This window comes from Callithrix jacchus, chromosome 2 (assembly GCF_049354715.1).
Source record: "Callithrix jacchus isolate 240 chromosome 2, calJac240_pri, whole genome shotgun sequence".
NCBI lineage: Eukaryota > Metazoa > Chordata > Mammalia > Primates > Cebidae > Callithrix > Callithrix jacchus.
In genome coordinates this window covers 121,515,864-121,541,896 of record NC_133503.1, presented here as the reverse complement: position 1 = coordinate 121,541,896, position 26,033 = coordinate 121,515,864, and the positions used below count along the sequence as shown (strand labels likewise).

The 26,033-nt window shown below is 38.1% G+C and overlaps 1 long non-coding RNA gene across 4 annotated transcripts in view; it reads left to right on the top strand.

Moving 5' to 3' along the window:
• Positions 1–26,033, top strand: part of LOC103791509 (uncharacterized) — a 520,065-nt gene that overhangs the window by 361,286 nt on the left and 132,746 nt on the right. For 3 of the 4 annotated variants that reach the window (XR_008479638.2, XR_013532243.1, XR_013532242.1), the window contains one exon: positions 3,398–3,440. This is a non-coding gene — a long non-coding RNA (uncharacterized LOC103791509). Of the gene's footprint in view, positions 1–3,397; positions 3,441–5,812; positions 22,062–26,033 lie in introns of those variants that run through there. The other variant, XR_008479636.2, reaches the window with a different exon arrangement.

The window sequence follows — 26,033 nt, the reverse complement described above, 5'->3', positions numbered from 1 at the left end:
GCAGCCGGATAAAATATTGAGTTTTGAGAGTGATGATAACTAGGTATGCACAAATGTGGTTAGTGCAGTAAGGCCTGCCTTATAGGGAGGCAGTGCCCTGCAGAAAAACTGCCTTTTCTATTTGAGAAGAGAGAAGAGATCAAGGATCCTGTCAGAGAAGTCTCCTATGAGGGCTTGGTCACACTCTTTGTATATGCAGTGTTAGCATTTCCAAAGTGAATTTACACATTCTATCTCACTTGATTTCTCAGTTAGGTATTCTGCAACTGTGTTTAGGCAAGGGAGCTGAAGCTTACAAATGTTAAGCAACTTGCTTAAGGTCATGTAGATGGTAAGTGTTGCGGCTGGATTTTGAATCCATGTTTCCTGACTCCAAATTTAATACTTTTTGTTCTATCCTATAGTTGTTTACTATTAGAACCACTTATTTGGTATGTCTTTGCGTTTGAATTCCAATTAAGTTATTTTATTATGGATTCCTCAATAAAACTGACATGTTCTATAACTGGGATTTGCATGTGGTGCACATGAAATGAGTACTTTTGATTAACTAATGGATTAACCAGTTTTCTTCATTCTCCCTTCATGTGGTATAGCATTTAATCATAACACAAGTGTTTACAGTTACTACAAGGACCTGTTAGATATTGAGAACATAAGGTAGCTGTTATGAACTGAAGGTTTGTGTCCACTCAAAATTCATGTGTTGAAGGCCTAACTCTCAGTGTGGCTACATTTAAAAATGAGACCTCTAAGGATGTAAATTAAGACTAAATGAATTCATAAGGGTGGATTCTGATTTGATAGGATTAGTGTCTTAATAAGAGGAAATATCAAAGAGTGGTATCTACCTCCCACTCCACCACACATACATAGTAAAACAAGCCATATGATGACATACAAAGACCTGGAAACAAGAAAGACTTCTACAAGCCAGGAAGTGAATCATCTGGAACCTTGAACATAGCCGCCTAGCCTCCCGAACTGTGAGAAAATAAATTTCCGTTGTTGAAGGCATCTAGTCTCTTGTATTTTGTATGACTCCGTTGGCAGACTAATAAGGTGATTAAAGCCACATCTCATTCAAGCAGCTTGTTTTCCTGTGGACTGATTGGAGAACAGCCCTGGAGATACAGGTGAGTTGAATATATACTCATGTGCTTTGTCCCTTTGGAATTAAATGTCAAGGTATTCCATTGGGGTCAAAACACCCTCAAAGTCAAGACAGCAAAGTCAGTATTGTTCAAAACATGCTATACTTTATAGAATTGCATATAGCAGTTCCTGAGTCTGCATGGTCCTGAGGTACAAGTGGGAATGATGGCAGAAAGGACTTCAAAGAGATGAGTGTGTGTCTTTAATGAATAGTAATTTTCAAGAAAAGCAGAAGAAAGTGCATACTCCTCAGAGAGAACAATTAAATAAGAACAGCTGTGTAGGTGAACATGCTAGAATCCCAGATTCTGGAGACTTTAAGTTGGTGTGGCTAGAGCTCAGGATGTACATAGAGGAGCTGTAGAAGATAAGTTTGAATAGATAAGAGCCTGTTTTCTAAAAATCACTGTATGTTAAGTTTAAAAGTCAGACTTTGTAACATGGTAGGGACCTAGGGAAGGGATAGCATTAGGAGAAGTACCTAATGTAGATGATGGGTTGATGAGTGCAGCAAACCACCATGGCACGTGTATACCTATGTAACAAGCCTGCATGTTCTGCACATGTATCCCAGAACTTAAAGAATAATTAAAAAAGAAGAAAAGAATTGTAATCTGAATAGTTACACAATCGAGTTTACAGTTCAGAAGGTTACTCTCAATGCACTGTGGAGATTATACAGGAACCTGGTCTTGGGGCTGGGGCTTGGGATGGAATTTCAGGGAATAATGCTGGATCATAAATTCTCTTTTGATGGTAACAGAACCTTTGTCTTTGACATTACCTTCTTAGCTAAAAAACTCAATTCAAATATTCAGCCACTTCAGGATTCAAGTAATACTTCCTTCTTTTAGCTATGATATTTAAATAGCTCTTATTTCTGGGAAAAAAGTGACTTTTGTTCTTTTGGATGCCACACACATGGATGATACCCATGCTCTGGATCTCGTCAAAACCTGAGTGGCCCCAAAGGAAAGAGCTGGTGGCCTGGAGAGAAATCCAGCATTCTCTACTTCTTCTTAACACTCTTAAGTTTCAGTTTTATGAGGCACCACATTTTGCTATGCTTTTAGCTGGACCTGCTTGAAATTTCTTAATCTGTTGTTTCAGGGAGTAGTAAAAAGAACAAGTAAACGTGTTCCCCAAGCAATTACTAATGCAAGCTCTGAGTCCAACGGGATTCACCAAATTCATAAACTTACCCTCTCCTGGTCGAGATACTTTAGATTGGAAGTAGTTGAAATATGGGACAAAGCTCGTGTTTTTGTTGTGTGAATTAGATTGTGTATCTGTGTGTGCCTAGTGCATTTTAAACTATTGTAAAAATCACCATTCTTAGACTCTTCTAAGAGTAACTCACTTGTAAAAAAGGTGGGCATGATGTTCTCCAGATTCATCCATGTCCCTACAAACGACACAAACTCATCATTTCTGATTGCTGCATAATATTCCATGGTGTATATGTGCCACATTTTTCCAATCCAGTCTATTATCAATGGGCATTTGGGTTGATTCCAGGTCTTTGCTATTGTAAACAGTGCTGCAATGAACATTCGTGTACATGTGTCCTTATAGTAGAACGATTTATAGTCTTTTGGATATATAACATCATCCTCAGCAAACTGACACAAGAACAGAAAATGAAACACCACATATTCTCACTCATAGGTGGGTGATGAAAAATGAGAACACATGGACACAGAAAGGGGAGTACTAAACACTGGGGTCTATTGGGGGGAAAAGGGGAGGGCCAGTGGGAGGGGGAGGTGGGGAGGGATAGCCTGGGGAGAAATGCCAAATGTGGGTGAAGGGGAGAAGAAACGCAAAGCACACTGACATGTGTGTACCTACGCAACTGTCTTGTATGCTCTGCTCATGTACCCCAAAACCTATAATCCAATAAAAAATTAAAAAAAAAAAAGAAAAAAAAGGTGGGCAATTCTGCCTTGTGATTACTATGCCTTCCCCCAAGTCATCTTTTTGTTCTTTCTTCTTCAAACAAATTAAAATATTAGTCCACTGGAGAGGACTGTTCTCACTTTTATGTATCACACAGAATGCTTAAAACTGACTTTACCTGTGAGTGCCAACAGCAGTGATGAGGTGGTTATCATGACACCTGCAAACGCCTCTCTTCCTGTGTACTTATTATCAATCTGGGAATGTTGTCACCCCAGTCACCCCAGAATGTTTCCTTATGACTACATTCTTACTGACTGTAACTAACTCTTTTACTCAACAGGGAACAAGGGCCAGATGGCACGCAGACATGTGCTTGAGACTGGGTGAGTCTCATTTGTTCTCTATTTCTTGTTACTTACTGTCACTCCTTAGCTAACCACACATAAGGAACCCACCCTGTGGGCTGCTTTTGCTGTGCATATCTAACACATGATTATAGTAATGTGTTTTTTGTTAATGTTGTTGTTACTATGGGTTTCTTTTTGCTCTAGTTGTTTCAGTCTGCCTCTTTTTTTGTAAGGTGAGATACAAATAAATTCAGTCATGCAAACAGGTCAGCCAGATTACTAACATATGCATACAAGGAATGTTGTCCCCTTCTAATTAATAATCTTGAACTTATTCCAAAAATGATGTTACAACTGAAAAATAATTTTATTTAGGAAATTCTCTTTGAAAAATGACTTTAGAGCCTTTGCCTATCAATCAATGCAAATTATCATTCTCTGAGGGTGGGTTTGATCTTTTATTAAAAAATTCATTGAACAAATAATTATTAGGTGTATAATCAGTGGCAGGCAGTATACCAGGAGCAAGGAGCAAGACAGACATGGTTTCTGCCTTCAAAGACATTTAAGATCAAATGTGAGATGAATGTCTGAGCCCTAGATAATACCTTTACTGATAAGAATGAGATGTGACTATACAGTGACAATCTGAACTGCCTTAAATGACAATTTTATAGAAGAGATTTAAAACATTTTGAGTAATGGCAGCATCTCTGGAATAACTCTCAAACATAGTACTCAGAAGACAAATAGTCATTTTTTAAATGCATACAGTATAGTGCTGTGGAGTTTATAAAACATTTTTATAAACATTATATTACTCTTTTGTCACCAAAAAATCCTGGATTGTCAACCAGGTTTGAGTACTAATTTTCTTCACAGTAAAATAAATGATCTCTAGGAGCTTTCAAGGTCTGAAATTTTGTGATATTTATGTTCCTAATTCTATGCATTTAGACAATAACATGAGTTTGTTATGTTAGAATAGTTCCCTGTGATCTATCTGACTGAGGACCATCCTAGCAGAGATGAGTGCCCAATATCTTCTACTGGGAGTGATAGGTGCTGGCAGGAGGCCTCAGTTGTAGAAGCTTGACAAGGGATGAACTGGTCTCACTCTCAGTAATGGGGTGAGGAGCAAAGGGAAAATGCAGGTAAAGTTTGAGGTTAGCGGCTCTCTGGGGAGTGAGGGAGGTTCTAAAATATCAAGTTTAAAGGAGCCGGCAGAGCAATAATTAGATTCAAAGAAAAATGCTAGCTAGACAGAATAAAGAGGTTGAGGAGGCAGAACCTAGAAAGGCTACTCTGAAGAAACAAGATTTCTTTTTATGAGATGGGGCAAAGCCTAAGAACCAATAGAATTAAAAACCAAAAGAAGAAAATTAATTTAAAAAAAATAAAAGGCTTTCCCTGCCTTAATCCCATCAGTGGTTAAACAATGAAAATAAAGAGAAAATGCAGCCCTATCTAAAACTTCACCTCCTCCGCTTTCCCAACCAACAGCCTACTTTTTGAGAAAACAGAGTGTCCATCAAATAGAAAAACATCTTGATGACTGCCAGATAGAAAAACAAATATTTAGAGATTGAATTAGAGATTGTTCTTTATATGTCACTCAACATCTTGGGGCCTTCTTTGTCCATATCAAAAATAAGTTTTTAAGTCAAATTATTAAGCAGATCTGAAAATCTCTCTGTGTTGAGATGTATACAATTAGTAAAGATTCCCAGAAAGTTTGCATTGAGACTTTGGTGCATACGCATGCACACACACACACACACACACACACGCACACACGAGAATTTGAGGGTGCAGAAGTAAATGGTGAGTACTTCTAGGAGATTACTATGTGACTGGGGCCCTTTTTAACATCTTTTACTTTGTGCCCAGTATTTTAACTCATTTTTACCACCATGTTTCAAGTTTGTGCCTGAGTCCCTCCAAGGTTGCCCATCTGTGGGGGCAGCAGATTGCTTGTTTCAGGTAAGGTGAAGATACAAGGAATAAGTGTATGTATAAATCATCAGCAAAGGAAGCTGCTAAAAGCCTGTTTCTAGAATTTTCCACTTCTATTTTTGTATCTTTTTTGCCCCTACACAACAACTAGTAGTGATGTTTCAAACTCATCCAAAACTTGATTTTGTATGTTTTTCTGTTTATTTTTTAGTCATTTACTGAAAGCTTTCTAAGTATCTAGGTGTTTTTTCTAGTCTGCCATATTCCAGAGTTTTTACACGAGTAAATCTGCTTATAGGCCTTTTTGCTTTGCTGTTGTTGTTTTCTTTTCCTCAACAAATTTATGACATTAGGTCACACTTTATTTGAGAAACTTTATTTTCCATCTGCTCTTCTTTTTTGCTCTATTATTGGGCTATGCTTCTTGTATTCTGATCCCCCTTTATTTTCAGAACTCTTCTTGACGTCAGTGGGGAACCTAGGCAGAGGAGAGAATAATGCTTAGCTTGGCTTCACAGTCCATTTTGGGAAAAGCGTCTGGCCTCCTTGAGATGGAACTTCCGTTGGATGGACCCCTGCTCATTTCCTACAGACAGTGGAGTCTATGCATAGTATTTAATGCAACCACCAGTACAGGATGATATACTTGCTCTACCACCCAAATATATTGACTTTCTGTTAAAAGGCTTTTAACATAAATTTTAAGAGATTAACAAAATACATCATAGGCTATTGCTGAGAATGCAGGGTTTTTAACTACGTTTTTCTTACATTGATTTTAGTTCATATATTTTAACCACTCCCTTATTTTACTGTACCTTTTAATTTGTTATTTATTTGTTTGAAACCAGAACTCTGCCAAGGCACTCTGGACCCACAGGAACTGAAATAGTTTGCCTTCATTATCTGGTAGACCTGCTCGAGTCTGTAGCCCCTGACAGAAACCACAAGACTGTACAAACTGGCAACTGTGGGTTTGTCTGTTCTCTATTGATTCTATTTCTGGAAAAAAAAACATGAACCAATGGGTGAGCCATGTGACTGTACAACTGACCCAAAGCTACCATCAGAAGTGGGATGGAGACCTTTAGAGACAGGTCATGATGAGACCTCAACACTTTCCTGTCTGCTTCTTAAGCATGGCTTTCAGTAGCTTTGACTTGAAACTTAACTCCCTGTGTTCTGATGTATGAAACTGGAGGAGAATCTTCATATTCTATAGCTTTTTATTTAAATTTGGGAGGCCATAGGTCAAAATGTTCCAGACATCTAATAATATGTGTAAAAGACCAGATATTTTAACTTATAAAATATCTTAGTTTTTTCCTCCATGTAAATTGCAAAGCAACTCCATCAGAAGACTTGAACACACACACACACACACACACACACACACACACACACTTTTCAGACTATGAAACTGCAACTGCTGTAGTGTTTCCTTTTCTCGAGCTTTGGTATTTGTGCTCAGTACTGATACTTAGGTAAATAGAATGTAGGACTTCTATGTAATAGGGCCAAATGTAAAAGTTCTGGTCTTGGCTCTAATATGCTATGTGTCTTTGGTCTTCTCTCTTCTTCATCAACTGTCAAAAGACTAAATGATCACTGATGTCTGTTCTAATTCTAAGATTCAAAGTGAACAAGAATCTTTGATAGCACGAGACAGATCTAGGTAGTAGAGAACACAGGTATGGGAGAACATGTCCTATTAAACACACACGTGCATGGGTGCACGCACACACACACACACACACACTCAACAGAAAAACCAAAATAGCTCCCCTCTCTTCCTCCCCCAATAATGACAATGCAGCCATCTGTTGGACGTTCCATTTTGCTTAGCAGCTGCTCTCAGATACAGAAATCTGCATTCCTCCGGCTTGTGCTGGTATGCAGGCAGCATGTGTGGGTACTAGCATTTGACTCTCCACCCAAAGGAATGGCTTTCATTGAATAAAAATGATTGCAGAGATTTCTTATTCCCCCATTACACAAATGCTTTTTTTCCCCTGATAATAGGCATTTGGAGCCATCTCTACTACTCTGTATATTAAAATATACCCTGTTAGAGATATTCATATCAGGTAATCATCTAAAATTGAAGAGGACAACCAGGAAAGGCTCCAGTGAAACTCTGCCTTGCCAGAAACTTCTACTTTGAAGGAAAGTGGGAGAGGTTGGAATATAAACTTCCATTCTAGTTTTATTTTGTCCACACCCCCAGCATTGCACTTAAGCACTGAGCAATGAGTATTGTTCAAAACAAAACTAGGAAGCTTTCAAAAGTAGCATTAATCTTGACATCAAACTAAATGAAAATATATAAGAGAAATATTCAAAAGGGACATGGAAGTAAAGTCCTTTAAATATTCCATCTCCCTGCTGCTCCCAGCCCAAGCCTCTTCTACAGGCTGAAATTTTGTCTTCTGTGTGGTATATTATATAAAGTGGTATATCATTAAAAAAAGCAGCAATTGAGTTGGGGGTTGGGAGGAGCCGCAGTTACAAACAACAACAAGAAAGTGTCCTACAGGCTCTGTAGATGAGAACCTTGGGTAAAATTGGATCTGCTTTTGAGTACATAATTTAGGACATTTGTTACAAGATTACTGTGGTTTTCTATAAATGTTAGTTTGCTGTATTATTTTCCATGAACTAGTTTTCCAAAATGCAGAATATTTTGCCCCCAAAACATGGAAGCACTAAAGCTCGATGAGGCACTGATTCATGGGGTGTCACCCAGAAACAGCTGGTCAGCCATCTGCAGCCCCAGAGTCCTCTTATTTTTACTTTATTCAGCTAATTCTTTATGTAGAGGGGGAAGAAGATGCATAAATCCTGGGAGAAGAGCATGGCTCGTTTAAGAAAATGATGACTAACGCCTGCCCGAGACTGATATCTGGTGGCCTGATGTGCTGATTTGGAGGGGTCCGTTTCCTATGTGCATTAGGCTTTCAGCTCTCTACTACATGTGCATTATTTGCTGTGTATCCTGTTCTTTTGGAAAAGGAAAGAAATGATGATATGCCATTGATTGTTTCATGGGAATGGTTCCAGAATAGAGCACCCTTGAGAGCCATAACCGGTCTTTTCAAAGCAGGCAGAAGAGCCTGCAAAATCAAGGACAAGCCTGGAAGTTAGACCTGTATGTTTGTCCGTGGATCCCTCAAGTGTTTCTAAATTAGACCTTTTAACTACCTTGAATTCTGTGGTCAAAAAATGTTGGAGGTAAAGACAGTATTTGACACAAATTAAAAGATATATTATGATTCAAAGCCAGAATTATGTTAAATGCGCAGTAAATATTTAGGCAGTGCTGTTTTATTTTAAATTTGACATAGCTGTAGTAAAGTTGTGAATCATTCAATTAGAATAGCCTTTTGCTTCCCTGAACGGGAAGGGGCCTTGCTGACAGGAGGTAGATTGTTGTTATCCCTTCCTTGCGCTACTTAAGGCAGTTCATTCAGATGACAGAGCCAAATGACTGTGTGGGAAGCAAACCTTCCAATCATAGGAAGGAGGCTTCTAGGTGCACAGGTGTATGCTGCTTACGGGTAGGCATAATTATAGTTTAATCAAATCCTTGTGTGTCTCAGGAGACCATTTTTGGCATACCTTTTAATATTTTTCTTGAATCATCAAAATCTTCTCCCCATTCTCCCCATATGTATTGGTATGTGTACACACACACACACTTCTTCCTTATTTTATTTATTTATCTTGGCTTATGATCACAAAGGTTTTTAGTTTCTTTCATGCCTTACATAGCAACTGTAGAAGATGAATCATTTTATTTTTACAGTTAAAAGGTAGGGAAGATAAACTTTAATTGCTACATTTAACCTGTGTAGCATTATTAAACTTAACATAATTTATTGATCTACTCTAATATTTCTGGTTGTGTAATACTGAAAAGCTGCCATGACAATTGACTAGAACAAAAGGGAAATGCACCTTTAACTGATAAGACAGACAATTTTTGTAAAAGAATTGGAAAACCATCTGTACTGTAAACTTTTGTGTCTCTTTTTCATTCCTGTTTACTCTGCTATTCAATCCAAATAAAGATTGTTTTCACCTCAGCAACAAAAAAATCACATGGACGATCCTTCAGGCTGTCAGTCAGAAGAGAGATATACATATGCCCAAAGTATACACTTGTGCTTCTTCTCGGTGTTATTTGGGGAAAATATGTTACATGTTCTCCTGGCTCTCCTAGTTTTACATTTTGAATTAATGCAATTTATTCTAATTTATGACAACTGTTTGAAAGGCTTGCTCTCCATTTTCCAGCTTATAAAAAGGTTGTTTAGTTAGAGGGGGGAAAGCAGTAGGGAAAGTAGATTGCCTTGCACATTCAGGTGGAAAAAGCAAATGGGCTCCCCATCTCGGAGTCAGTGATATGCACGAGGGTTGAGATTGTAAGCACATCTGTTGTAAAAACTTTTTCTGCCCCCTTGGAAATGGGATTGAAATTATGGAGAACCTTTCTTCTGCTTTTTAAAGAAAGCCTTATACAATTGAGTTAATTACCTCCTCCTCTTCTCTTGTTCTCTCTTCTTGTATTTATACAGCAGCCATCACCATAGTACCCTACACACATTGATAAGAATGCCATTTGAGACAAAATAAAAATAAAAAAGTAAGAAGGAAAAAAGGCACATGGTAGAAAAGAAAGGTTATTTCTTGTCATAGTCCAAGAATCCTCTTAAGGTTCAAAACCAATAAAATAGATTGGCCCCGTTGTAGCTAGAACAGTCTCAACCATAGTGGGTATTTAAGGACTATTTTTCAGTTGGTGTTAATAGAATCCATTATTCTGTCATTGTTTAAAAACAAAGTCTCGTCCCAGTATACTCTATCCTGCCTTCATGCTTCCTAGAAGGGCTCTGTTTTGAAAGGATCTCTTGCTAGAGAAGAAGCTGAGCAGAAAGAGAATGACAGGGAGCACGTGTAGATTTCAGGGGAAGTCTTGGATCCAAATATCCCTTAGGGCTTTATGAAATTCTGTTTCCTGTTGACACAAGGTATTTATCTTGTTTACTGTGTACCTGTACGAAGTGTTATGTGGTATGTATAACCATAGCCATTAGCATCCTTTAAAGGAATAACAAGTCATAGAAGTAAAGACATTATTATACTTATAATCCCCTTAAGTGTATGAACTCATTTAATTCTCATAATATATCTAGGAGGTATATCTATGGTTTTCAGCACCATTATAAAAATTAGGAGGCTTGATGATCGACAGGCTAAATAATCAGCCCAGAATCATGGTTAGTAACGATCAGACAAAAGGGATTTGAACCAGGGTAGTCTCATTCCAGCTTCTGTGTTCTTACCTACCATGCCATGCTGACTCTAAACTACTAATCCATTCATACTGTGTCAGTAATCAGGGCTTGGAATAAACCTTTAGGGTAATATTATTTTAAGGCCTAGATCTTACCAGTACAATAATGATCTGCTCAACCTCAAATCTAATCTAGCCTTGGGGTAGGCAACTGAATACAAGACTTTCCAGAAAGGACTACTCTAACTTATTCTTTGTTTACATGGAATGTTCTAACTAATTCTTTGTTTACAATTTTTAATGCAATGCATACTTAACCTGTAAAATCCATGGCCTTTCACTAAAACCATGCATCCATGTATTCACGTAAAGTTACTGATGATTCAGTGAAAAATCATTTTGCTTTCATATATGTATTAGTCTACTGGTTAGGGGGAATTTAAACACGTAAATAGTTAATATAGTGCTTCAGTATGACTGATAACATTTATAAAATATGGCAACAAGGAAGAAGGATTTTGTGGTGTAGATAATGGGGTTAATACAGACTGTGAATGGGGTAAGGATATCTACATGGAGAACTAGGTTCTTGAATTAAAGTCTTGAAGGGTTGATGAAAAGTATGTAGCCAGAGAGTCATGTGAAGACGCTCTAGGAAGACGAAGCAGCTTGTTCCAAGATTTGAAGGTATGACAGAGCATGATGTCCATGAAATACGACATAGCTGGAGTGAGATGTCAAAGGGATGAGAGGTGGGACTAAAAGAATGAGTAGGGATCAGACCATGAAGGACCACTGGGTCCCCTATTCTGTAAGTAAAAGCAAATCATGAGAGATTAATAACAATTGTGGGCTTATTTGACTTTTGTTTTCAAAAATGAGCTCAGAATTCAATGGCCTGAATGAGGGTAAAACCAAAGGGGAAAAAAAGCTGTGAAGGGATCTTAAGGCATAGTGATAGACACTACACTATAATTTTAATACTCAGAACAATCCTATGTACAAGACACTATTTCCATTAAGGAGATTAAACAAAGCCAAACAAAATTGAGAACTGTTGAGTAACTTGCCCACGATCTAAGGCAAGTAAATGACAGTTGTTTTACTTTCACATTACACTCCAATCCTGCCCACTTCCTTCTATATCATGCTGTCTCCTATTTCAGTGTCTTAACAAAAAGTCAACACTCCTAGTCTCCAGTTAGAATTATTCAAAACTTCCCTCTGCTCTCCAGATTCTCTTCCCAACCCTCTGACCATGCCTGTACAGTCTCTTCTGCTGTACACCTTCAGCCTTCCTCTCTCAACGGTTCCTGTTTCTCAAAGTTCTCTCCTGAGTCCTCTAACCTCTCCTTTTTTGTATCATGCACATCTCTCCTTGACAAAATCTCTTCTTTTGCAGTAATCCTATCCATTTCATTCATCCCATGCAAGAACCCTGCCCCCTTAACTCCTCTAACTCTCAACACTGAGAGTGTCCCCATGTCCTGTTGTTACTATCTTATAGTATAAACAAGTCTCCTATGGCAAGTCTGGTAAAATGATCATTGTGTCCTGCCTATACTGTTGAAAGAGCAATTTGAATAGTTTTTACATTGGGCTATCAGGTTGACATTTCTGGGCAGAAGTCGGACTCTACTACTCCCTTGCTTAAATCTTTTCATTGGCTCCCTATTAAAAATAAAACAAATTGTAATTTTCCAAGAATGCTCAATGAGTACCCCTAAATTGGGCCACCAGTTTTCACATCAAACCTTATTTCCCATTGCTTGGCATACTGCTGGCTGCGAGGAAGTACTCAACACACATCTCTTGGGCAAATGAATGAGTGAATTTAACTCACGTAAACTGATAAATTTTTAAAAATTAGAGCTATATATAGTCTAAAATAACAACTTCATTTTTTATTTCAGTTTAGCTATCCCAAGGTATCTGGTCATACTAAAAATATTTATAAACAGACAAAGCATTGGCACTGAACAGTCAGAATGGGCATGGGCTATGAATCACTATACATGTACACTGAAAGGCCCCTGAGTTGAATGTGCTTTCATTTACACCAGGCAGAAATGCTTCTGCACAAAGTTCTCTGACTTTGAAGACCTTTCTATTGGCTTATTCTGGTTCCAGTAAGTTTCCTCTCTGAAGCAGCTGGATGACCCATAGTATAGAAGTAGCATTCACAGGTGGGGTCCAGGACTTTAAGAAAACAGTCCCTGTGGTCCTGGTAGATGTGACTCAGAGAAGCATACCGCCTCCACATTTGCCCTGCTCTCCTCTCAAAAGCCCTATCGGAAGACCTTTGAGAGTATGTGCATGCACAGTGCCCCTCCTCTTGAGCCATTAGCTTTCCAAGAATTTTTCAGTCCCATGACAACTGTCTACTTCTCTCACTTTTTTACCTTTTTCTGTTAGTTATGAGTGTCTTTCCTCTCCCAGTACCTTTTACTCTTCTTCCTCCATCTTTCTTTTCTGCCACGAGCCACACCCACTTTCTTAATTGAATAAAATCAGAACCTGTTATATATTTAAGATACTCATTAAAACATTTTACTAACCAAGAATCAAATTAATGATTTGTGATTTTTTTTTTGCTTTTATGATTTATTTTTCAAAACAAAGTTAAGCCAATGCAAAAAATGTTGTTTGTTACCTGGATAAAACCTTGAATACATCCATTTTTTGTTCTAATGGGGCAATGGTTTATTACAACTCAAAAACATTCTGCTATGATCAGACTGCTTAAGCAAACAACAGCAAAAGCAAGTGAGAAGCTGGTATTAAGAAGAAGGAGGAGGAGAAGGGAAGAGAAGGCAAATGAGAAAGAGGAGATTCCACAGACCAAAAGTTTAAAAGGAAGGAAAAAAAAGGACCTATACACATAAATAAGAAGCCTGTGATGACCGCAACCTTTTTCTGATTCAGTCTTTCCCTTCTAGACATTGGTGAAATGCCTATCTAGCCAAAGGAAGACTAGCCAGAAGAGGGGAAATCACATCTGGTTTCTGATGAAACATGTGTTTGAGGATCCTCTATGTACTAAATCTTGTTCTAGGAAGGTGAGAATCTTATAAGAATAATGTGTATCAGTGATCATCTGTGTTTCTTGTCAGGTTTAAAGCAATTTCTTTTGAGGAGAATATTATTTTACTTTGTCAGCCACCCTTGTAAGTTGCTTTGTGTGCCACCAAAATGAAAAGCAAAGAGTAGGCAAAAGGTAAAATAATAAAATCATGCACATAAATCTCATCAAGATTTGTCTTCGATTTACTGTGGAGAGAAGGTTCAGCCCTCTTATTGTATGTGCATCTGTTTCCTTATCCCCAAAAGGCATTAGTGGAACAAACCCCTACTGTACCTGGTGGAAGTAATGCACAGCAGCAACTTCCCTTGTGCGGCTGGATATTAATGCTAATGTACGGGAGTTAAATATAGCACAAAGCTAGTGTGTTGGAAAGAAAAAACAAAGCAAATAACATCACACTACAAGGGGTGGGATGGGGGAGGCGAGGAGATGATTATACCCTTAAGCCCCAGGATAAACTGCAACAGTGGTAAACTGATAAGAGGAGAATACAACTAGTATACAGAACTCAGTCATGCTGACCTAATATCCTCAGTGGCAAAGAAAACCCAAGAATGTTGCCTAGATGAGTGTGGATGAGAGAGTATGGAAAAGTGACAGAAAGCTTTGGTGATGTTTATTAATGAGTGAATTCAATAAGAAAAATGGGACTAAGTTTTCTAGTTTCCCCTGACTTCTAACCGGAGACTGTATTAGATCAAATACCATTGGAGTTAGTAGAAACATGTGAATCCTACATGGTTCCCATTGCCTAACTGTTAGAAACCACCTTGAAAAAATCTGGAAAAAATGCTTCATGGGTAATGGCTTCGATGAAGGAGTTTTGTTCTGAGAAAGTGATCCAAGGTCATGAGAATTTTGACTACAGCTATAGAAATTTTGGTTTCAGCATGTGCTGTATCTTTCTCATGACAATGTGAAGTATTGGTAAAAGTACTAGATGTGGAGTTGGGGCAACTGCATTTAAGTGAGTCTTTCCCTATATCAAATATATGTAATATTGAAAAAGTAGAAATCTCAGCATGTTGTGATTATGTTTATTTTTTCATTTCTAACCTGAGATGATTTAATCAGATGACCGCGACTGTTCTATCTGGTTCTGACATGCTACATTCTCAGTGGGCTATGCCCAGCTGTGCTGTGAGGCCTGAGGTAAAGGAGCCTCCCCTTCCTTAGGGCATTAGACACTTCCTTTTGGGGAAGATCCTTCTTTTTCTACCAGAACAACTGACTTCATAACTGAGCATTCTGAATGGCTCCTGTCTCTTTAGTTAAGGGATATGTCCCCAGGGCTTAGCATAGCCATGGATTGGCACTAGGTACTCAGAAAATCTTTGGTGAGTGAGTGAAGTACCTGTCTCCAAGGAAACTGATCCTTAAATGGGACTTAAGGAACACTCCTTTCAGGGCATAGGATACTGATTGTAACTGGGGTTAAAGCAAGGACTCTGTTCAAATCTCCACTTTATCACTTACTGTTTGGCTGACCACAGGCAAATTACTTAATCTCTCTAAGCTAATCCTCTTACAGTGAAAGTAGGGTTAGAATTGTGTTTCCCTAATAGGGATATTGTGAGATATAAGCCAGTATTGCATTATTAGCACAGTGACTAGTAAATACTGAGTAATCCATAAACATTAACTATACTTAGGTCAGGTCTAAGTTCTGAGCACACAAATGGTGGGGAGACTTCTTTCAAAATCATAGTAGAGACAGGTGTATTTTGTTAAGAGTTAGCTAATAGTTATTCAACAAAAATGAAACAGATTTTAAAAACTAAATTCTCTATGAAGCTGGATTGTGTTGTGTGGTAAGGGGATCTAGGGAGGTGTATTTAAAAGGGAGATTAAGAGTGAAGAAGAAATAAGCTGGTTGCCAGATATTATCTAGAGAAAAGTAAATTTGGCAGACAGAATACACAGGATCCAGATTAGATACTGTGATTTGACCTGGGCTTTTGCTGGACATATTAAAACAACATCATCTAAGGGAAGAGGGGTGGTGAGCTTGAATCACAGTCTATTCACTAGGGCCAGGGTGCATGAGCATCTGGCTAAGGTGAAGGCAAAGTGCCCAGAGGAAATTGTCGAAGCTCATATTGGATCCCAGCAAATATGAGAGCCAGAAGCGATGGTGATGAAGTTCAGGAACATGCACAGCATTTTCTGACACAGCTGCATTTGGGTTTGCAGATAACACCCCCCACCCCCACTCCATGTAGGGCAGGATGAGAACAGATAGTAACTAAGGGGTAGGAAGCAGGGCATTAGCAAAAGCTGGGGCAGAACCATAAAAAAAGTGAGGTTGGAATGCAGGGATGGGCCCAAGCCCTATAATAAAATTAGGTGAGCGCCTCAGCCCTGCTCCAAGGCAGATGCTGAGGCTTCCTGTTTGAGTTAAAATAGCAGGAAAGGGAATGGAGAATTAGGGAGGGAGCTCTTTAGGGACTTCAGGGCCACCCAAGTTTTATTCTGCTCATGGGTGAAATATCTGGTAGGCATCAGAAATTAATTCCAAGTTGCACCATGTGAAATTGACAGTACCCATATGTATTCTGATTTCATATCATTGGTTCAGAAAAGTTAAGCTGGCTATAGAGACCAATGATAAAGAAACTTGGCAGGGGCTGACACCAGTGCCGTAAGAGTAGAAATAAAAGCAAAGAGAAGAATCAGGAGAAGAAACTAAAGCTAAGCAACATTGACCACAAAAAAGAAAACTACATTTTTTTTTAAATGAGTAAAAGACTTATTTCTCAGATCCAAGAAGGCTTATCTGAGGCAAAACTGGCTGATGCAGTAGCTGTGAAGAATTTCCATGTTTTCAAAGGAGTTGGAATTGAGGCCTGCAGAGAAAAATAAATAAGCCACACTTCCTTTCTCCATCCACTTCTCTTGGTGACCTAACAGGCTAGAAAGAGCGATTGTATTAAAACAGGATGGGCGGGGACTACTGTTATCTCAAGAATCCCTGGGTCAGTGCTCTAAGAGATATCTGAAAAAGCAAGTTGCTATCAAGAATTACCTGAGGCAAACTGCTCGAGGCTAAAAAGCAATAGCAAGCATTTTAAGATAAGAGAAGATACAGTTTACAGTCAATGTAAATAGCCCATAGGCATATCACAGCCTCCTGCAAGCTAAAGATCTGCCTAGCAATTACCGTAGGAGAGATTCTGAACGTCAAGTAGCACAGTCTGGGAACGTCCCCACCAAGAAATATAAAGAAGGGAAAGACCTTGTAGTCTGGGGTTCAGGCCTTGTAGTAGAAACCTCACAGAATGTCATGGGAAGGTAAACAGACTGTGAAAATCCAGATAGGTTATTCCCTCTGGTTGCTGTTTCACACCAAGTTTAGCCATTTCACTAAGCGTTAATTCTTCGATCTGATCTTTATTCTTCCCCATTTTGGAACTTTACAGACATCTGTATTATCAGTTAGAATTTGATATAGGGAAATGTATTCATTACTTCCTGTTCTTCTTGCCTTTCCGCGTGACCTCAGGTACTCTTAGATGCCCACAGCTGGTTCAATTCATGAGGTATGAGTGACACATGAGCCATTCCGTGTTTCCATTACAGTTCAGCTTTTTTCCTTGTGTGCTGCTCACAGGGAATTATCCCTCAGGAACCAACTTTTCAACATTTTGCATGATAGGCTTTAGGGGGCTGACATGCAAGAATGGAGGAGTCATAAAGCCTGCATTTGAGAGATTGGTGGAAAAAGCTTAAAAATTATCTAGTAAGTGATAATGTTGGAACACCATTATGAATTAAAATAGAACATTAACTACTATAACCATCCTCATATATAACCATCCTCAAATTTGTTAAATCTGACTGCAATCAAGTACAAACCAGCAGTAGTTTTAATACTTTCCTGCTCATCATGTTTGAGGAAGTGCCCAAGAGCACCCTATGTTCTTTCAAGTTGGTCCTTTGTCTCTGGTATGAGTTACAGTGATGAATTAGGTATTCTTTTAGTAAATATTAGACACAGCCTAGTGCAGGTAAATTGTCTTCAAGATATAGAACAATCTAAAAATTGATTAAGACCTGGAAACCATTTTTGTTTTAAATTACACTCCTTTATTTTGTACAGATTTACAAACTGTTATTTATTTACTCACTAATCAATTTAAACAGTTTCATAGGAATAACACAATTAAAATAATTTGAAAATGGAATCATTTAAAGTGTACTGAGTATGTTATTTAATTACTATCTATTATAACAGCCTTTTCTAAGCACCATAGGAAATTTTCAGAGTGCAGTCAGGGGATATGACTGGACCATGCAAAGGATTGATGTGATTTGAATAAAGAATAGAGAATAAAACATTTGTTTGGCTTAAATTGGGCAACTTGATTTAAGAAGCACCAGAACAATACACAAAACTGCATATGCCATCCAGCCCTGTCAAGAAATACTATTCCAATGCTGCGGGGCTGTGCCAATTCATTCGGAATGCCATCTTCAGCCTGCCTCATATGGCAAGTCAGTAAAGAGTCAAAACCATTTCCAGTTTCCTTTAATCCCTCGGAGGTGGATACAGGAGGCCAGTCTGCCTTTTTCACATTGCTGGGAAATAAAGCAGAAAGCACAAGTTTTCCTGGCTTCTTCTAACTTTACAGTGCTCAGCAGCCATACAGAGCAAGTAATCCTCTAATATATGCTGATTTTATTGAGGTTTACAAATATTCATACTCCAATTCTTTTTGAAATAAAGTAAGACAATGAGTAATAAATAGAAACTTCAGAATAGGCAAGACTAATTCTATTTTGATGCCACAGTACTTTTTTTTTTTTGCTCATGTTTAGGTCAGGCAGCCATCATTGAACGGTTATAGTCGGTTCTTGTCAGCTTCTTGCCTACTTCAACACTAGGGATCCTGGAAACTATTTAACAATATGATAGAGTCTTATATTCCACCTTGAAGGGTCTTATCCACGTGACCTTTGGGATATTAGTAGTAGGAAGTACATTTATTTCTCTCAGTTTGTTCACTAGTGACCAGAATAAAAAATCTTAGTAGGTAGCACAACTAAATTCAATGCCAAAATAGAAATGAATAACGTTTGATTTTTGCTAGCACTGAGGCAGTTCAGCCAGAAAGCTAGAGCATGCTCAGCTTCTTTCTAATCTCCTGAATTTAATTAATCACCAACCCTCCTGTACTTTGTTTTCTAAATTGTTCTTTATCCTCTTCCCTCCTCTCCATCATCAACACCATTACCTTACCATTTTTTCTGGAATGCGATTTTTGCCTTTTAGTTGGTGAACCTGCTTCTTTGTTCACAGGAATTCAAATCAGATGACACATTATTGAGAGTGCTGTTTTTCTAACATTCTTATCAGATAGCATTAACCACCTTGATTAAAAACAAACTATAATGACAACAACAAACCCAGGACCAAACTCCAGTGGCTTTCTGTCACTGGAATGACAAAGTCCAGTTCTGAACGGGGTTTTCAATACATTCACATTTTGGCCCCTACCTATCTTGCAGGCTTCATCTTCTGCCATACTCCTCCGTGCCTCTAGTACATTAGCCAGACCAAACTATTTGTTCTCTACACCTGCTATGGATTCTGTGTGACTTGTTTGCCTTCTCCCTCATCCATCTTCTCCCTTATGCATGTTGCAAACTCATCTTTCAATTTTTTGCTCAAAAGTTACATTTTTATAAAACTTTTCTAGAAAGCTCTTACCTCCTAGATGAGCTTAAAAGATGCTTGTTCTATATGTTCCAAGCACATTGCACATTTCTCTGTAATATAATTTTCTGACATTGCATTGCTATATTCCCTTTACATCATGATGGGTTGAAAGGTCATAGTCCCTGCTTCTTTCCTATTTGAGTCATTAGCAGCTGACATAGTGTCTGATACTACTGTCAACAAGTACTTGTAGAATTGATGGATATATGAACATACTGGTTTGTTTTCCAGTTATAACTGATACATGGACATTTTTCTAATATAGTCTTTTTCAAATGAGTTCTTAAGGGATCTACTGTCCTATGAAAGTTGTTTGGGGTCTGGGCTGCAGGAAATAAGATAGGAAAACTCAAAAAGAGAGGTTCTGGGTTTCCAACCCTGCTTGATCAGAGTGGCTCCTCTGTTACTTGTCTCTTATCTCAGGGGTTAACATACATAAGACTTTATGTCAAGAAGTTTCTACTTCCCAAAGAAGTTTGAAAACCACTGTAAATGATGTGGTCCTTGTCAGCTCTGAGGTCATCTCTGCCCTCATAGCAAAACTAGAAAAAATAGCCATTTCTAGCCAAATATTTAAATGCTATTTCGTTGTCAGAAATTTTGTGCTTGGAGGATTTATGTAGCTTTCCAGTCAAGTCATTGAAAAGTACTTTGAGAATTCCCCATTAAAATATCTTCTTTCTAAGATGCTTTGGTGAGGACAGTTAAAAGTTGAAAGTTGAAGCTAGAAGCTTTGGACTTGTGACTCTTCTTCACCACCAAGCTCTACTATTTTCAGTATACCATTTACAATCTCTGAATCTCAGCTTCATCACCTGTTAAAAATTGAAAAGGAAGAATATCTCTATTTACCTAGTAGAGATAACATCTATAAAGATAGCTTCTAAACCATATGGCACTAGGATAATACATGGTCAAAAAAATCCAAATTGTTTTCTTCTTCACGTAGCTGGATTATATTTCTTGCCTCTGTTTCAGTGTTATCTGAATAACATTCACTAGTAAATTAGGAATAGACTGCCGCATGTTATTTCTGGGCCAAGGATTTTAGAAAGGAAATATGCTCCTTCCATTCATTTTCCCTCATATTTCCATCTAGATGCAGGTAATTATAGGATGTTAATGAGAGGTGAAGCAATAAGATTAAAATCCCCAGGCCCCTGAATTACTGTGTAGAGGAGAGCTGCCTGTCAACCAAGAGTATTCTCTTTGAAATGTTATGTAAGCGAGGGAAAACTTCATTTATGTTTGAGCAGTTACATAGTATTGAATCTATTTGCTACTGTAGCTGTTCCTGTCCAAATGAATTAGGGTGCTTTACAGTCATAAGATGCTGTTGTTTGTATGATCACGTCATGTTCCTGTCAATCATCACTATCCCATGTGATCTACTTGGTGAAGGAGGCTATCAATGGTAGAGAAGCCAGGTTTGAGTTTTCTCCTACAGTCTCATTAACATGTTTCTGTCACAAGTCTGTGACAATGTTGATTTATTTTGAGTGTCCAGGGTCACTTCTAACTGAAACTTCATTTTTGTAAGAGTTAGAAAAAGGTGCTTCTCCTAGAGGAGGCAGAGCTTTCCTATTGAAGGGAGTTCAAGAAACAGGCAGTCCTCCTTGGCAGATTCAGGGTAGATTGATTAGAAAAAAATCTTCCCCTGTATGGTGATACAGCCAGCCTTACATGGCTTCACAGATACAGGATAGGCTATGAATGCTTCCATATTCAGAAAAGAAAGAACGTATGAACATTCCATTTAGAAGGAAGAATGTGGACAAAAAAATATTAAGGTGCCAAAATGTACAGCTAATTATCTGGTTGACCTAGGGCATGAGGATAGAGATGAGAATAAAAAGATAGATTGAAGCCTTATCATGAAATCATTGGATGTCATTATGGGTAGTTTAGATATTATTTTGGGCAAGGAGGATCCATGGTAGGATTCTAACAGAGACGCTTTATAAACTGTATGAAAAATGTTTTGATGGGAGTAGCCTAGATGCACAATGAGTTATTGGAATTATTTGGGCAAGGAGTAAAGAGAATCTGAGTTAAGACAGTGACAGTATGAAGACAAAGAAGAATATAGATTTTGGAACAAGATTTGAATACTTTCAGATGTAAGAAAAAAGAATATGTGGAAAAAAATTAAGAATAAGATGTAGGGTCTGGGTACATAGAATAAAGTGATATTCTTAATGAAGATTGGAATGCCATGAAAAGGTATACATTCTTATAGAAGATGAGCTCAGTTTTGAACTCCTTGAGTTTGATTGGATCTATATGCAGACACAAGTTTTATATCCTGTGTCCATTTTTACGTTGTAAATAGGTAACACTTAAAAGAGTCTCACTCTATTCCAGGCATTACTTTAAGTGATTTAAATATATTAATAAATATTCAAGAAGCCATAAGATAATTAATAAGATAATCCTAATTTACAGGTAGTTGATATGTTTGAAGTTACACAGTTAGGAAGTGGCAGAATGAAGATTTTACCTCGGGAATCACACTCAGAAATTCATGCTTTGAACTTGCATGGTATGAGGCTTCTTGTAAACTCTCTTGGGGAAAGGAAACTTCAGCAACAAAGAAAGAAAGTAGAATATAGACTGTGGATGTTTAGGAATCTTTAAGTGATTTGTACAAATCCAAGTTCTTCTAGTGGTTTTGTTTCTCCTTAGTTGAGCGTTCTGCATCTTTGGAAGCTTCTATACCAATCCGTACTATTTAACAGCTAGTAATCCTTTTCCAGACAGAAATGTGTTTCAGAAAAAAATATATAAAATTACATGGGAATGAGAGAAAAGGTGGGATTTGGTATTCGGTTCTGTCATAGACAGAAGAGATTTTCAATCATAATGATATGTTAGTGCCCTGTGAAGAAAGCCAGAATATCTTGTCAGCCCGGACCCTCACAACCAGCCTTGTTCTTTATGATTGGTCTTTAGCCAGAGCAAATTTTCCCAAGTGACAGCTGTCAACTGTCACAGGTTACAGATTAAAGTGATAAACTACTCAGAATGGTGGATAAAAATACTACAAACTCAGAGATTCTAAGCAGAATCCTTTATAACTAGATTCTAAGCACTAAGAGTAGATTTCCACTTTTCTCACATCCATTTCTTGGAACAATTTTGACTTCACAGTAGTATGAACAACTGGAAATAGTTTGTTAATGTTACTTTTCAGTTCCTCTGGTCCCTTTAACTGAAGTCTCTGCCCTTCCATACCCAATTCAGAGATAAGATGTTGCTATGGTCTGAATGTCTGCCTTCTTCTAAGATTCACATGTTGAAATCTAATCCTGAATGCGTTGGTATTAAGAGGTGGGGCCTTTGGGAGGTGATTAGGTCATGAAGGCAGAACCCTCGTGAATGGGACTAATGCCCTTATATAACAGGCCTGAAAAAGTTTGTTTGCCCTTTGCTCTTCTGCCGCATAAATATGCACAGAAGGTACCATCTATGAGAAACAGACACTCACCAGACACTGAATCTGATGATAATTTGATCTTGGACATTCCGGCCTCAGAACCATAAGCAATAAATTTCTGTTGTTTATCAATTACTCATGCAAAGCCATTTTGTTGTAACAGCCTAAATAGACTTAGAGATACGTGTGTGATAATAATCCAATTCTGTTATGTTTTCTTCATATCCTAAGACATTTTCAGTGAGAAATGATTGGCAAATTAACAAAAGTAAACTGATGCCTCTAAGGTTTGGTATGTGAAGGTATTCAGTAGGGAGGATGAGTTGGGTAGTCACATGCTCCAGTTTTCCCTGGGCAACCCTGATTTACCTCTGATGTTCCAGTGTTATTATCAGTAAGTTCCTCTTTCACACTCTGAAAAGCATCAAGAGTCTTGGGATATAGATCTAGCACCTTGATTTTTATATTTGTTTGGGTAGATAAGTGTGGCTAGTTATTTGAAGGCAGCCTCAGAGCTTCCTGTATATATAAACAGAATGTAACAGCAGCTAAGATACTCATTACAATACTCTATAACTCTTCTCTACTCATTTTTATCATAGCTTTATCAATAATTTGATTATTGAATGATGAGCACCTGGATTATTTAACTAAAACTAGTAGAAATATAAACCTGAACAGATGTTATGTAATAATGACCTATGATATCTGAAAATTGTCTACCCCAACATCCTATCTCCTTTTCCTTCTTGGTATAAGAACTCTGAATTTATTTTGGGGTGGCAATGAGTCAAGCTAATGACTGCGTTTCCTAGAGTAGCAAGATTTGCAGCAAGACATGCAATGTGACTAAGTTCTGGTCAAAGCAGTATATTCAGGAGTGTGTGTTACATGCTATTTGGATTGCAGTGGAATGCCTAGAACTGAGGGAGCCATCTTCAACCATAAATCAACACACCAAGTCAATGTGTGTGTTGCAAGAAAAAAAGGATGCTGGTTTTCTAATGATCTTGGAGCCATGACATTAGTTCTAGATTGCCTGCTTCTGCATATCTTTCCTATGAGAGGGAAGAAGACTCTTTCCTTTTTTTTTGAGATGGAGTTTTGCTCTTGTTACCCAGGCTGGAGTGCAATGGCACGATCTCGGCTCACTGCAACCTCCGCCTCCTGGGTTTAGGCAATTCTCCTGCCTCAGCCTCCTGAGTAGCTTGGGATTACAGGCATATGCCACCATGCCCAGCTAATTTTTTGTATTTTTAGTAGAGACGGGGTTTCACCATGTTGACCAGGATGGTCTCGATCTCTTGACCTCATGATCCACTCGCCTCGGCCTCCCAAAGTGCTGGGATGATAGGCGTGAGCCACCGCGCCCGGCCCTCTTTTCTTGTTTATACTACTGTTACTTTGCTTTTTGGTCACTTGCAAGCAAACAATTCTAACTGACTCAGGAAGAAAACATGAAATTTTTATATATAAACTTCAGAGTGGTTAGCAGGGAGCATTGAAGAAAGTGGGAATGTGCTGGATGGGAAGGGAAGGGTACAGAAAGGAGAAAACTTCTTTTAAGTGTTCATTGAACTTTTAAAAAGGCAACTTGCCATTTGGTAGAAATTCAGCTACTGAGAACATCAAATGTATCTTATTAGCATTGATGTGTTGCAATTGTGATGCTGCAAGTGTGAGCAGTAAAATGCACTGAGTATGTCAGAAGTATCCTTAGCTTTCTTAGCTCGATTAAAACAAAAAAATATCCAAATGCCTGCACTTCACCTTGGAGTCCTGGAATGTCTGGACAACTTTCTTTAAAGGAAGGCTTATTATAAAGTGGTATAGTATCAATTGACTACAAAACGCTTTCACAACTTCCCAGAAGAGTTTCAGCTCAATTCAGCACAATATGACCGAGTATGACTACCCATTACAATATGCTAGCACGTGAATTCATTATATGCAATATCTAAGCCCATCAATGTTGAGCTAAGCATTTTGATGGCCAGAGCTCATAGATCCATCTTAATACAAACTCTAAAGTTTGGGCTTTCAGGAATACATCATGGACACATTGCTTTACCTCTGTGGAATCAGAGGGCTTACACTTGGGTATCTAAGGGCTTGCTAGGAGTGGGAGCAGATGGTAGTTTTTATATGTTCTTTTTATAAATTCATTTTGAGCAGGTTTTTTTTTGCATGAATATTTCATTTATGACAGGGTGCTGCTTAGTTATATAAAAAGTAAATACATAACGAGCGAGGTGTAAGTATAGCAGCAATGTAGTGTTGAGGCTAATGGGTGGAGAGGGTTTTAAAAATACAAAGAATTCTCATTTTCAAAAAGTACTTTGCAAACTTTAAGAGATAAGTTTTTGTTTCTTTCCTGTTTCTTTACCCCCATCCCCCACCCCACACCTCCCCCACATTCTGTTGTGTGCTTGCCCAGGAAAAGAGGAAGGTTTATTTTTAAGAAGTCAAGCATGGGATTTCGATCTTTATTAGGAACAATATTTTAACGAGTTTGAGAAAGGATAGAGCAGCTCATATAAAGTGAAAATAGCAAGGGCAAGCACCACAAACAGAAGCAGCGTAAGGTTAGGAGACCCAGAGCGGCTGTATATACAAGCATCAGCAGGAGGAAAGAAGGATGGAAAACAACAGCTGCCATAAACAGAAATGATGGGCCTTGATCTTCACAAGGGACAGGTGGCCAAGATATGCCATAGACTTCCCATTGTGCAACATCACGTACATTGTCACAATGTTCTGGGTTTCAGAAACTGTTTCCAAGCTTATTCTGCCTAGAAAAAGTGTTTAAGCCAACTTGAAAATACGTCAAATCCCACTTCGTCATGAAGTTGTTTTAACCTACATCTGTGTTATATAGTGACACAATTAATTGGATTTTTTTTCTGATTCATAGCTTCACTTTAACCTAAGTGGTATTAGTTGTGACCTACAACTAAAAATAAATAAGTAAATTAAAATTACATATTTTGTCATTATATCAAATTCTGTACTGTGAAAGAGTAGACTCTGGTGATTTTATGCATAATATTCAGAAAAATACAAATAACATGAATGTCTTGATCCTAAAATGTAATCAAAATGACATTCATATTTGCAATGATCTAACACTAATATGG